Genomic DNA, 10,967 nt, shown 5'->3' with positions numbered 1-10,967 from the left:
CACAGAGACTGTGTCTGCATCCAACTTAGCATAATAACTGACAGATAGTATATATCCCATTAGCAATTATAGACTGGCTGAGCAGAAAAAGCCAAGTGCAAGAGCTACTTTTTCGTTAAATTTCTGTTAATTTTTAATTTTAGAATTTTTACAACTTTCACTTTGAAATATCAATAAACTTACAAAACAGTTGCAAAAGTAGGACAAAGATTCCCATACCCCTTTCACCCATTATTCCATAAATGTTATATAACTCACAAAATCAATAAATTAACGTTAGAAATTAGCTTTAATATTAGCCTAGACTATAGTCTAATTGATAGAACTTATTCAAATTTTGCCAATTTACCCACAAACGTTCTCTTTCTCGTTCAGAATCTAATCCACCATCACATGACGCATTTAGTTGTCATGTCACTTTATTCTCTGGTAATCTGAAACAGTTCCTTGGTCTTTCCTTGTCTTTCATGACCTTGACACTTGTAAGAATGCTAGCCAGTTGTTTCTTAGAAGGCTACTCATTTGCAATTTCCCTAACGTTTTCTCATGATTAAATTCAGATTATTCATTGTTGGTAAGAATACCACAGGAGTGATGTTGTGTCCTTCTCAGTGTATCATATCGGGAGGAGTGTAGTATCAATTTGTCCCATCATGGGTGACATTAAATTTATTGTATGCTAAAGATAGAGAACAGGTTTTTTTTTAACGTTCATTTATGTTTGAGAGAGCATGAGTGGGGGAGGGGCAGAGAGAGAGGGGGACAAAGGTCCCCGATGCAAGGCTCAAATTCATGAGCCGTGAGATCATGACCGGAGCAGAAGTCAGTGTCTCAGCCAACTAAGGGACCCAGCCCCAAGAACAGCTATTTTTAAATCTTATTCTAGCAGCATTGGAGAGTCTTCCCTAGATCTAGAGACATGTTTTACTTAATCCCTCCACAAACCTTCAAAGTCCTGTGTTTTGTGTCAGGGAATAGCAGAATAATAACAGAATAAATAAATAAATAAATACACACGCACATACACAGTGCTTGCCATCGGGCAATAGACTCGGAAGTATTTACAACAAACTGTGAAAAGTACAATGCCAAATATCTAGGACGATATGGGAGTAAAGCGGAAAGTATTTGTGCCTTGATAGGAAAAATGATCGAGGAACATTATCACAAAAGTGGCAACAATTTAAGAAGGGTCTTGCAGGACAAATAAGCTTTTCCCTGGTGGCAGAAAGAATAGAAGTTGGTGGACCCTGATAAGCAACAACGAAGCAAGGTAATCATGAAAATATTTGCAGTAATCGAAGAATAATGAGAGATTTGATGTAGCATGTGCAGGTGAGAAAGTGACCAAAACTAGGTAGAGTGAAGCTGGGAGGTCTTGCATGCTATAAGTCTAGAGTTTACCACATAGATGCTTAATGAACCTGTGAAAGAGTTTTCATGGCAGGAGAATAAAAAGTTTTGGTGGTGGTTGCTGTTGTTTTTAAGAAAGACAAGTATGTTGGCAACGGAGAAAACAGTCTGCAGCAGAGACAAATGGGTGTTTGAGAATTTTTTAAATGCGGACCAGTTGTAGTACCCCAGGTAGGCCCAGGTCCTGACCTGGAAAAGAGGCACCCCAGAATTAAAGGCAAACCATAAATACATCAATTTTCAAGGGGGAATTGCTGCTCGATTCAGAATCATCTCAGTCCCTGAAATTGGATTAATTGGATAAACTGGTGCCAGGAACTAATATAGTCTGATGGAGACTGAAAATGTAAGAAAGAATAAAAAGTAACAAAATTGAAACTGAGTTGCTGTTAGTGAGAACTATTTAAAGATAGGCTCCCTGTGGCTAGAGCTGAATTTTTCTTCACCAACAGTGACAGCAATTGACTCAGTGCATTAACGACATTATGTGTAAAGATGAGCAGAGTCCTTCATTGTAAATGGTCGGAAGGAGTCATATAAGTGGTCATAATGTCCAGAAGCATCTCTTAGTTTCTAACAGATTTCTTCTGTTGAATAATATATTATCAACTGAAATAATAGAATTAATAGTTAATCTATTATCAACTGAAATAATATAGTTAATAGTTATTCTTGTCTTCTTGTCATTATTTATTAATAAATAAACAGCATGCTTAAATTGCATATTCATTTTTTAATAGTTAATGGATGCATATCTATTTTGGTTTTGGTTTTTCAAACGATGAATTAGTAGCAAAAAAGAAAGCAATCCATTCTGTTTTATGATATTCTGGGTCTGGTTGTATTAGTGTCACCCAAATAATGGGGTAAATAATGTTATTGGAGAGAGAGAGAGAGAGAGAGAGAGAGTAGAGAGGCTGTCCTCTAGCCTTGAGAAGTAAGCTGTCCTTTTGTGAGGGGGCCTGAAGAGAGGGCTGGAGGGCCAAGAACTGTGAGTGGCCCCTTGGAACTGAAAGCAGCCCCAGCCAACAGTAGGAAAATAGGGATGTCGGTCCCACAGGCATAAGGACAAGAATCCTGTCAGCAACCTGAGGGAGCTTGGAGCAGATCTTTACTTAGTTGATCCCCTGATAAGACTGCAGTGCTGGTCAACAGACGGATTCCAGCTTGGTGAGACCCTGGAGCAGAGACCCCAGCTATGCTGTACCTGGACTCCTAACCCATGGAAACTATGAACTAATAGATATGTATTCTTTTGAGCTATGAGCTTGTCATAATTTGTTATGCGGTAGGGAAGATTGATAACTGGAATTACAATGCTGCCGTAACAAATCCCTAAACCAGCAGAGCAGCATTGAAACTGGGCAGTGGGGTAGAGGCTGGAGGAATTTTGAGGAGCATGCTAGGGAAAGCCTAAATCACTGTGAACACCCTGCTAATAGAAATAGGGACTTCGAGAACACTGCTGCAGAGGGCTCAGAGGAAGTAGTAAACCATGTCCTTAGAAACTGGAGAAAAGGGATCTGTGTTATGTAGTGGTTAGTGATAACGTCTCTGCCTTTATATGCAAAACAGGCCTTGTAAGTAGTAAATTTGGTTATATAGTAAGGAAGAGTTTCCAACAGAGTGTTGAAGGTGCTAGCTGGTTTCTTGTTACTGCTTATAGTAAAATGCAAGAGGAAAGAAACAGATTGAAGTAAGAAGTGTAAACAAAAAGAAGCCAGGTCTGGGTGATTTGGGAAATTTTCAACCTCTTCAGATTGCAAAAGTAGCTGACATTTTCACTGTCAGGAAAGCATGTTCTAGAAAAAAAGCTAAGGTTCCGACTCCACTACCTTTTGCTAAAAACCTCAGGTCAAAAAATTCCGAGTATTGAGTCATGCAAAAGGCTGTTTCAAGAAATGACAAGCGTCCCATACAGACCCTCGCCATCTGACCATAAGATCTCTAGGAAGCTTAAGGCCATTGTCCCTTAGCCATATAAATAAGAGGTAGAGAAAAGGTTATTTGAAAAATATCTGTAGAGGGGCACCTGGGTGGCTCAGTCGGTTGAGCGTTCGGCTTCGGCTCAGGTCATGATCTCGCAGTCTGTGAGTTCGAGCCCCGTGTCAGGCTCTGTGCTGACGGCTCAGAGCCTGGAGTCTGCTTCGGATTCTGTGTCTCCCTCTCTCTCTGCCCCTCCCCCACTCATGCTCTGTCTCTCTCTGTCTCAGAAATAAATAAACATCAAAAAATTTGTAAAAAAGAAAAAAAAGAAAAATATCTGTAGGTATGACTTGTACTTAGTGAAAAGAACCCCTCTGAGATCCAGAGAAGACCCCCAGAGTTCTTAAGAAAAGTATTTGAGCAGAAATACTTGCAGCTTGGACCAAAAGAGACAGAGAGTACAAAACTAAAAAAGGCTGTGAGACTCCCTAAATCATATTGCCATGAAGTAGGATAATAAAACAACTCAGCTGCAAACATGTGCTACCTGTCATGAAGAAAGATTTATTCAAAGGGCAGGACCACAAAACCAGAGGATGGAGCCACGAGCCATGGAGGCCTGGAAACCCCAAGCCTTGAAGCCTAGTGGAAGAACTCTGGCTGGAGTTTGGCCAGCTGGATGTCAAGCCTCCTTCAACCAGTGACTCTTTTCACCTCGACTTCCCTTTTTTTTTGGAACTAGAATATCTTCAATTGTTACCATATGCTCATGCCTCCATTATATGTTTGGATTGTCAGAGGCGGTTAACTGGGTTGTCTTTAGTTTCATAGTCCCACAGATGGAGAAGAATTGTGCCCCAAGAACTGTACTTAGTGAACCACACTTGGGAACCTCAGCCACACCTGCACGTGATTTCCCTGGACTTTGAGCTAAAGCCATCATGGGATGAGGTTCTTTTTTTTTTTTTTATCTTGTTTTATTTTTTTTTAATTTACATCCAAATTAATTAGCATATAGTGCAACAATGATTTCAGGAGTAGATTCTTGAGAACCTTGGAAGAGAGTGGATGTATTTCAAATGTGAGAGGGACATGAATTATTCAAGGCCAGAAGGCCAATTACAGCAGACACACTCGAGGAGCCCCCCATGTTAACATTCTGTAAATCACCTCTCCCTGAATGTGAATGGGACCCGTGGCTTGCTTCTAGCCAATAGGATATGACAGAGGTGATGGAGGAAAAGAGAGAAATCACCTTCGATTTCTTCTATGTGCTTCATAAAGCAAATCTAAGGAGAAAAAAAAAAAAGATAACTTCTGAAAATTCCCCTGTTCATTTGCTACTTATTTTGCCTTCATTTAAACTTTCTATTTTTCTCTCCCTAAATTATAGGGCCTACGTTCTTTATTTTTTATATTCTCACCTTCACTTTCAGTGATAGCCCCAAACTCTCTTTAATAGGTTGTGTAATCTTTTGTTAGCATATATATCTCAACCTAGGAAAATTCCTATGTGTGAAGGTATCTACAGACTCAATTCAATGAAGAGGGTCATGTGGCTATACCTCTGCATACAGTTATGCCCAGCCAGAGGGTATCAAGACCTGGTAGGACCTTCTACCTGATTCTATCTCATCTCTTCCTTTTCCCCTAAGCTACTAGAAAATCAGTTCCAAGTATTTTTAACTGAACCTTTGTTCAGCTACATCTTTCATGTTATTATTTAGTCTCCTTTATTTTCAAATACAGTCCATCCATGCTGAATCTTTTTTTTTAATTTTTTTAATGTTTATTTTTGTTTTTTTAATTTTTTTTTACATTTTATTTATCTTTGATAGAGAGGTAGAGCATAAGTGGGGAAAGGGGCAGAGAGAGACAGAGACACAGAATCCGAAGCAGGCTCCAGGTTCCGAGCTGTCACCACAGAGCCCAACGCAGGGCTTGAACCCACAAAGCGTGAGATCATGACCTGAGCCGAAGTCGGATGCTCAACCGACTGAGCCACCCAGGCGCCCCAAATGTTTATTTAGTTTTGAAAGAGAGAGAGGTAGAGATGGAACACAAGTGGGGTGGGACAGGAGTGGTGGGGGGAAGTGCAGAGACAGACAGAAACACAAAATGCAAAGCAGGCTCCAGGCTCCCAGACAGAACCCGTTGCAGGGCTCAAACTCATGAACCATGAGCTCATGACCTGGGCCAAAGTCAGATGCTCCACTGACTGAGCCACCCAGGTGCCCCTCAGTGCTGCACCTTTTTTCTCTGACTTCCTTACAAGCATTCAGGCCCAGGCCCTGGATAGATTTCAACTCACCCAACAATCTGAAAAAGAGAAAAACTGACTTTCTTCAAAAGAGGGTATCTGGGGGACACAAGGACCCCACATAGCTATACAAAGGAAATCCCTGGATTAAATACATTATAAAACTAGTTATAGCAAGAGGAGCACATTTCCCTTTGGTGTATTCCACAAATCCTATTCTAGAGCTTCTTTCATTGGAATAAGATGTTAGAAGAAGTAACCTTTGACTGACCCACATTTTGTGTTTCTCCTGTACCATTTTCCATCTTTTCTATCTTTTGTCTTCCTCTTCAGTTTCATCCATCCTCCATCATTCCTCATTCAAAGATTTCTTTGCAAAGCGCAAATAATAGCAACCTGATATACCTAATTCACCCAACTTTCCTATTCCAGAACCCAAATCTGTTCCTGCTTTTTAAAAAGGCCTAAATTCTATATGTGAAATAAAATGCAATCCTCAGATGCAACATTCTGGAACTCCCACAAAAGCTTAGTAATCTTAAGCAGACCTGATTTCCACCACTATTTAAGGGGCAAATCAAAAAGCTAGAGTAAAAAAGTAATTATTACTACTAAGCACCACTGTGGATAAGACCTTTATATATATAATTTGTATATTTGGAGCATTAATAGTGAACATCATATCTAAGTAATAATTGACAAAGAAAACAAATATATCAAAATCAGGCATAAAACACCAATAGCAATCCTAGATACTTTTATATTCTATTACTATTATATCAGCTATCTCAAAAAACATTTACACTCAACATTACTATGAAATAATGATAGTTATTAGATCTACTAATAGATATGATTATTTAGGGTGTTAATAAGAAAGCACAGGGGAACCTGGGTGTCTCAGTCGATTGGTTAAACAACTGACTCTTGGTTTTGGCTCAGGTCACAATCTCACAGATTCGTGGGTTTGAGCCCTGTGTCGGGTTCCACACTGACAGTGTGGAGCCTGCTTGAGATTCTCTGTCTCCCTCTCTCTCTGCCCTTTCCCACTCACGCTGTCTCTGTCTCTCTCAAAATAAACTTTAAAAAGAGCACATAAAATACTATCACAAATATTTTGATAATTGCATTTCAATATAACAATTTTTCACTGTAGTCTTGTATATTTTTCTTTATGCATAAATGCATTTTATGCATTATTCTGAAAAGGATAGCTTCTCTTCACTGCCAAAGAAGGTGTCATCATCTGAGTAACTGTGTCCCCCCCTAAAATTCATAGGTTGGAATCCTAATGCCCAGTGTGATAGTATCAGGAAGTAGGACCTTTGGCAGGCAATTAGGTCATGAAGGTAAAGCCCTCATGAGTGGAATCAGTACCTTTATAAAAGAGACCCCAGAGAGAGCCCTTTCCATAATGTGAGGGTACAATGGGAAAGCTGTGACCCAAAAGAGAGTCCTCACCCTATCACACTGTACTGTGATCTTTGACGTCCAGCCTCCAGAACCATGAGAAATAAATTTCTGTTGTTTAGAGGCTACCCAGGCTCTGGTATTTTGTTACAGCAGCCCAAATGGACAGAAAGGGGCCATGGCCATGGCACATACAAAATTCGTTAAGAGTCTCTGTTAAAATATCAGGCATGAAGTACAAAGAGGGAAAATGGTATTCTTATAATCAATTAATAAATTTATAAAAATACACAGCTCTTCAGGGATGCCTGCAGGGCTCAGTCGGTTAAACATGATTTTGGTTCAGGTCATGATCTCACAGTTTGTGAGTTCAAGCACCATGTCGGGCTCTGTGCTGGTGGTGCAGAGTCTGCTTGGGATTCTCCCTCTCCCTCTCTCTCTGCCCCTCCCCTGTGCTCTCTCTCTGTCTCAAAAATTTAAAAAAAAAAAAAAAAATATATATATATATATATATATATATATATATATATATGGCTCTTCAGATTTTCTGTTTTATCTTGTATAAGTTTTGGTAAGTTTTATTTTTCAAAAAATTTATCCACTTCATCCAAGTTGTTAGATGTATTGGCATAAAGTTGCCCATATATTCTCTTATCATTCCTTTAATGTCTTTATAGATCTGTAGTCATATTCCCTCTTTATTCCTGATATACATATAATTTATGTTCTCTCTCTTTATTTCTTGATCTCTCTTGTTACGGGCTTATCCATCCTGTTGATCTTTTCAAACAACTAGCTGTTAACATTGTTAAATCCCCCAATTGTTTCTCTAATTTCATCAATATTATACCTTTCTTCTTTTTTCATACAAATACTTTAAATCTATAAATTTCCCTCCAAGCACTGTGTTAGCTGCACTGCATGAGTTTTTGTAACTTTGTGTTTTCATTATTAGTTTAACGTAGTTCCTAAATTCACTGATGAGTTCTTCTTTCACCCATGGTTATCTATCAAAAAGACAAGAAATAAAAAAATATTAGTAAGGATGTGCAGAAAAGGGAGCAAACTCTTGTGCACTCTTGGTGGAAAGGCGAATTGGTGCAGCCACTGTGGAAAACATTACGAAGTTCCCTCCCAAATTAAAAATAGAATTCTACCGGCGCCTGGGTGGCGCAGTCGGTTAAGCGTCCGACTTCAGCCAGGTCACGATCTCGCGGTCCGTGAGTTCGAGCCCCGCATCAGGCTCTGGGCTGATGGCTCAGAGCCTGGAGCCTGTTTCCGATTCTGTGTCTCCCTCTCTCTCTCTGCCCCTCCCCCATTCATGCTCTGTCTCTCTCTGTCCCAAAAATAAATAAAAAACGTTGAAAAAAAAATTTAAAAAAAAATAGAATACTATATGATTCATCAATTCTACTTCTGGGTATTTACCCACTAAAAATGAAAACACTAACTCAAAAAGATATATGCACCCCACATTCATTGCAGCATTATTTACAATAGCCAAGACATGGAAACAACTTAAGTGTCCATGGATGGATGAACGGATAAAGTAATTATGATATATCATAGATACAGGTACAGATATATAGATATAGATATATAGACATAGATATAGACATAGATATGTTTTCTAACTAGTTTAATAAAAGAGAATTATTATTAAGAAATAACATTTTGTGGGACGCCTGGGTGGCTCAGTTGGTTAAGCATCCGACTTTTGATATCAGCTGTCGTGATGTCGTGGCTGTGAGATGCAGCCCTCCCTCAGGCCCAACGTCGGGCTTTGCACTGAGTGTGGAACCTGCTTAAGATTCTCTCATCCTAGGGGTGCCTGGGTGCCTCAGTCGGTTAAGCATCTGACTCTTGATTTTGGCTGAGGTCATGATCTCACGGTTTATGAGTTTGAGCCCATATCAGGCTCTGCATGTAGCCTGTTTGGGATTCTCTCTCTTTCCCTCTCTCTCTCTGTTCCTCTCCTGCACTCACACTCTCTCTCTCTCTCAAAATAAATAAATAAACATTTGAAAAATTGAAAAAAATTCTCTCATCCTCTCCCTCTGCCCCTCCCCCACTCATGCTTGCTCTCTTTCTCAAAATAAAATAAAAAACATTTAAAAAAGGAGTTAACATTTTGCTGCAAGCTAACTAATGTATTTGATCTCTAATATGCTAAATGTTTCTACTTGATTGCCTTGCAGTTGTTGCATGAATGGCGTCTGATGAATGAAATATTGATAATGGTAATGCATATAATACTTCATGTTTCAAATATTCTTCTAAGTGCTTTCTATGTATTATCTCAGTGAATTTTCACATTACCGTACAACTCAGGCAGTAGTTTTATAAACAAATAATTATCATTTTATAAATGAGTAAACTGATGGGGCGCCTGGATGGCTCACTCGGTTGGGCATCCGACTTAGGCTCAGGTCATGATCTTGCAGTGAGTTCAAGCCCCGCATCGGGCTCTGTGCTGACCGCTGGGAGCCTGGGGCCTGCTTCGGATTCTGTGTCTCCCTCTCTCTCTGCCCCTTCCCTGCTCATGCTCTGTCTCTCTCTGTCTCAAAAATAAATAAAAACATTAAAAAAAATAAGTGAGTAAACTGAGACCCAAGGAGCTTAAGTAGTGTGTACAAATTACACAGGTAGTATATGGTGGAATTTAAGAGCCCATACATACAATCATTATGCTATAATGCTTTTTTGGTAATGTTTATTTATTTTTGAGGGACAGAGCACAAGTGGGGGAGGAGCAGAGATAGAGAGGGAGACACAGAATCTGAAGCAGGCTCCAGGCTCTGAGCTGTCAGCACAGAGTGTGATGTGGGACTCAAACCTACAAGCCGAAAGATCACGACCTGAGCCGAAGTCGGACGCTTAACCAACTGAGCCACCCAGGTGCCCCAATGCTATAATGCTTTTTAAAAATACAGATCTTTGTCTCTGCCACTAGCTTGGATCATTACCACAGAAACACTGTTATTTACATAGTTACATGTGTCTAATTTTGACTAATTTTTAATGTGCTATGTGAAGTTAATAGTAAAGAGAAGTAAATAAACATTGTAACGATAGAATTTTATTAAATAGAATAGCTTAATTTCAGAATCAAAGTTTGTCTCATAATTTGTGACTTTTTCAGTATGTGTGATTGACATATCAGAAATTCCTTAAGCATTAAAGTGAGCTCCAGAAGCCTCAAACCTGTAGCACTCTCTTTTTTGCTGTAGTTTCTTATCTGCAAGGCGAGAAAATTAGATTCAATATGATTAGTGCATACTCTTAAATAGTTACATTATTTTTTGTTATTATCTTAACTTTTATCATTGAAAAAAAAACCCTCTTTCTTCCTCCCTCCCGCCTCCATGTTTCTATCTCAGCTGTTTGCTCTTATCATAAACATGACATGCTGTAAGACATGAACAAGTGTGTACTTAAGCAAAATAGTTATTTCCTTAACTTGACTCACCAAGGCACCCTAGAGATTAATACTCTTGTGATTTCACAGGTCTCTTGCGCATGTGAATTTCCATGAGATTCTATTCAACTAGAGTAACTAAGAAGAAAGAACAATGTTCCTCTATACAAGGTGGGTTTTGCATTGTCCCACACATAGCCCGCTGATGGCCGTGGGATGGCAAAGTCATCTTCATTAGACGGAATTTAATAGTGAATCAAAGTTCTTGTGGAGAATAGACTGATCTAAACTTTAGCCTCCCTTGGGTCCTGCTGAAAGATTAGAGGGAAAGAGTAGGGCCTTAGTAAGTTGAATGTATCAGATTGTTTTTCACTAATAGTTCTCTTGTAAAACTCTGAAAACCACCCAGTTTAACCCTTAAAAAAGGGGGGGAAAGCAAAAGGAGTGGTGGAGGGGAGGGGAGGAAACTCAGGTAGCATGCCACAGGCATTGATTTTTGAGATGTTCTGTTTTCCCAGTAGCAAGTTCCACAGTTTGGAG

At 39.4% G+C, this 10,967-nt stretch overlaps 1 long non-coding RNA gene across 1 annotated transcript in view; it reads right to left on the bottom strand.

Annotated features, from left to right (window-relative positions):
* Positions 1–10,166: 10,166 nt before the first annotated feature.
* The window catches only part of LOC106988521 (uncharacterized), a 188,719-nt gene continuing 187,918 nt past the window's right edge, over positions 10,167–10,967 (bottom strand). Inside the window, exon 6 of the long non-coding RNA XR_008296236.1 lies at positions 10,167–10,247. This is a non-coding gene — a long non-coding RNA (uncharacterized LOC106988521). The remainder of the gene's footprint in view (positions 10,248–10,967) is intronic.

Source organism: Acinonyx jubatus, chromosome B1 (genome assembly GCF_027475565.1).
Source record: "Acinonyx jubatus isolate Ajub_Pintada_27869175 chromosome B1, VMU_Ajub_asm_v1.0, whole genome shotgun sequence".
NCBI lineage: Eukaryota > Metazoa > Chordata > Mammalia > Carnivora > Felidae > Acinonyx > Acinonyx jubatus.
Note: the sequence above shows the minus strand (reverse complement) of the source record. Positions and strands in the feature narration are given on the sequence as shown.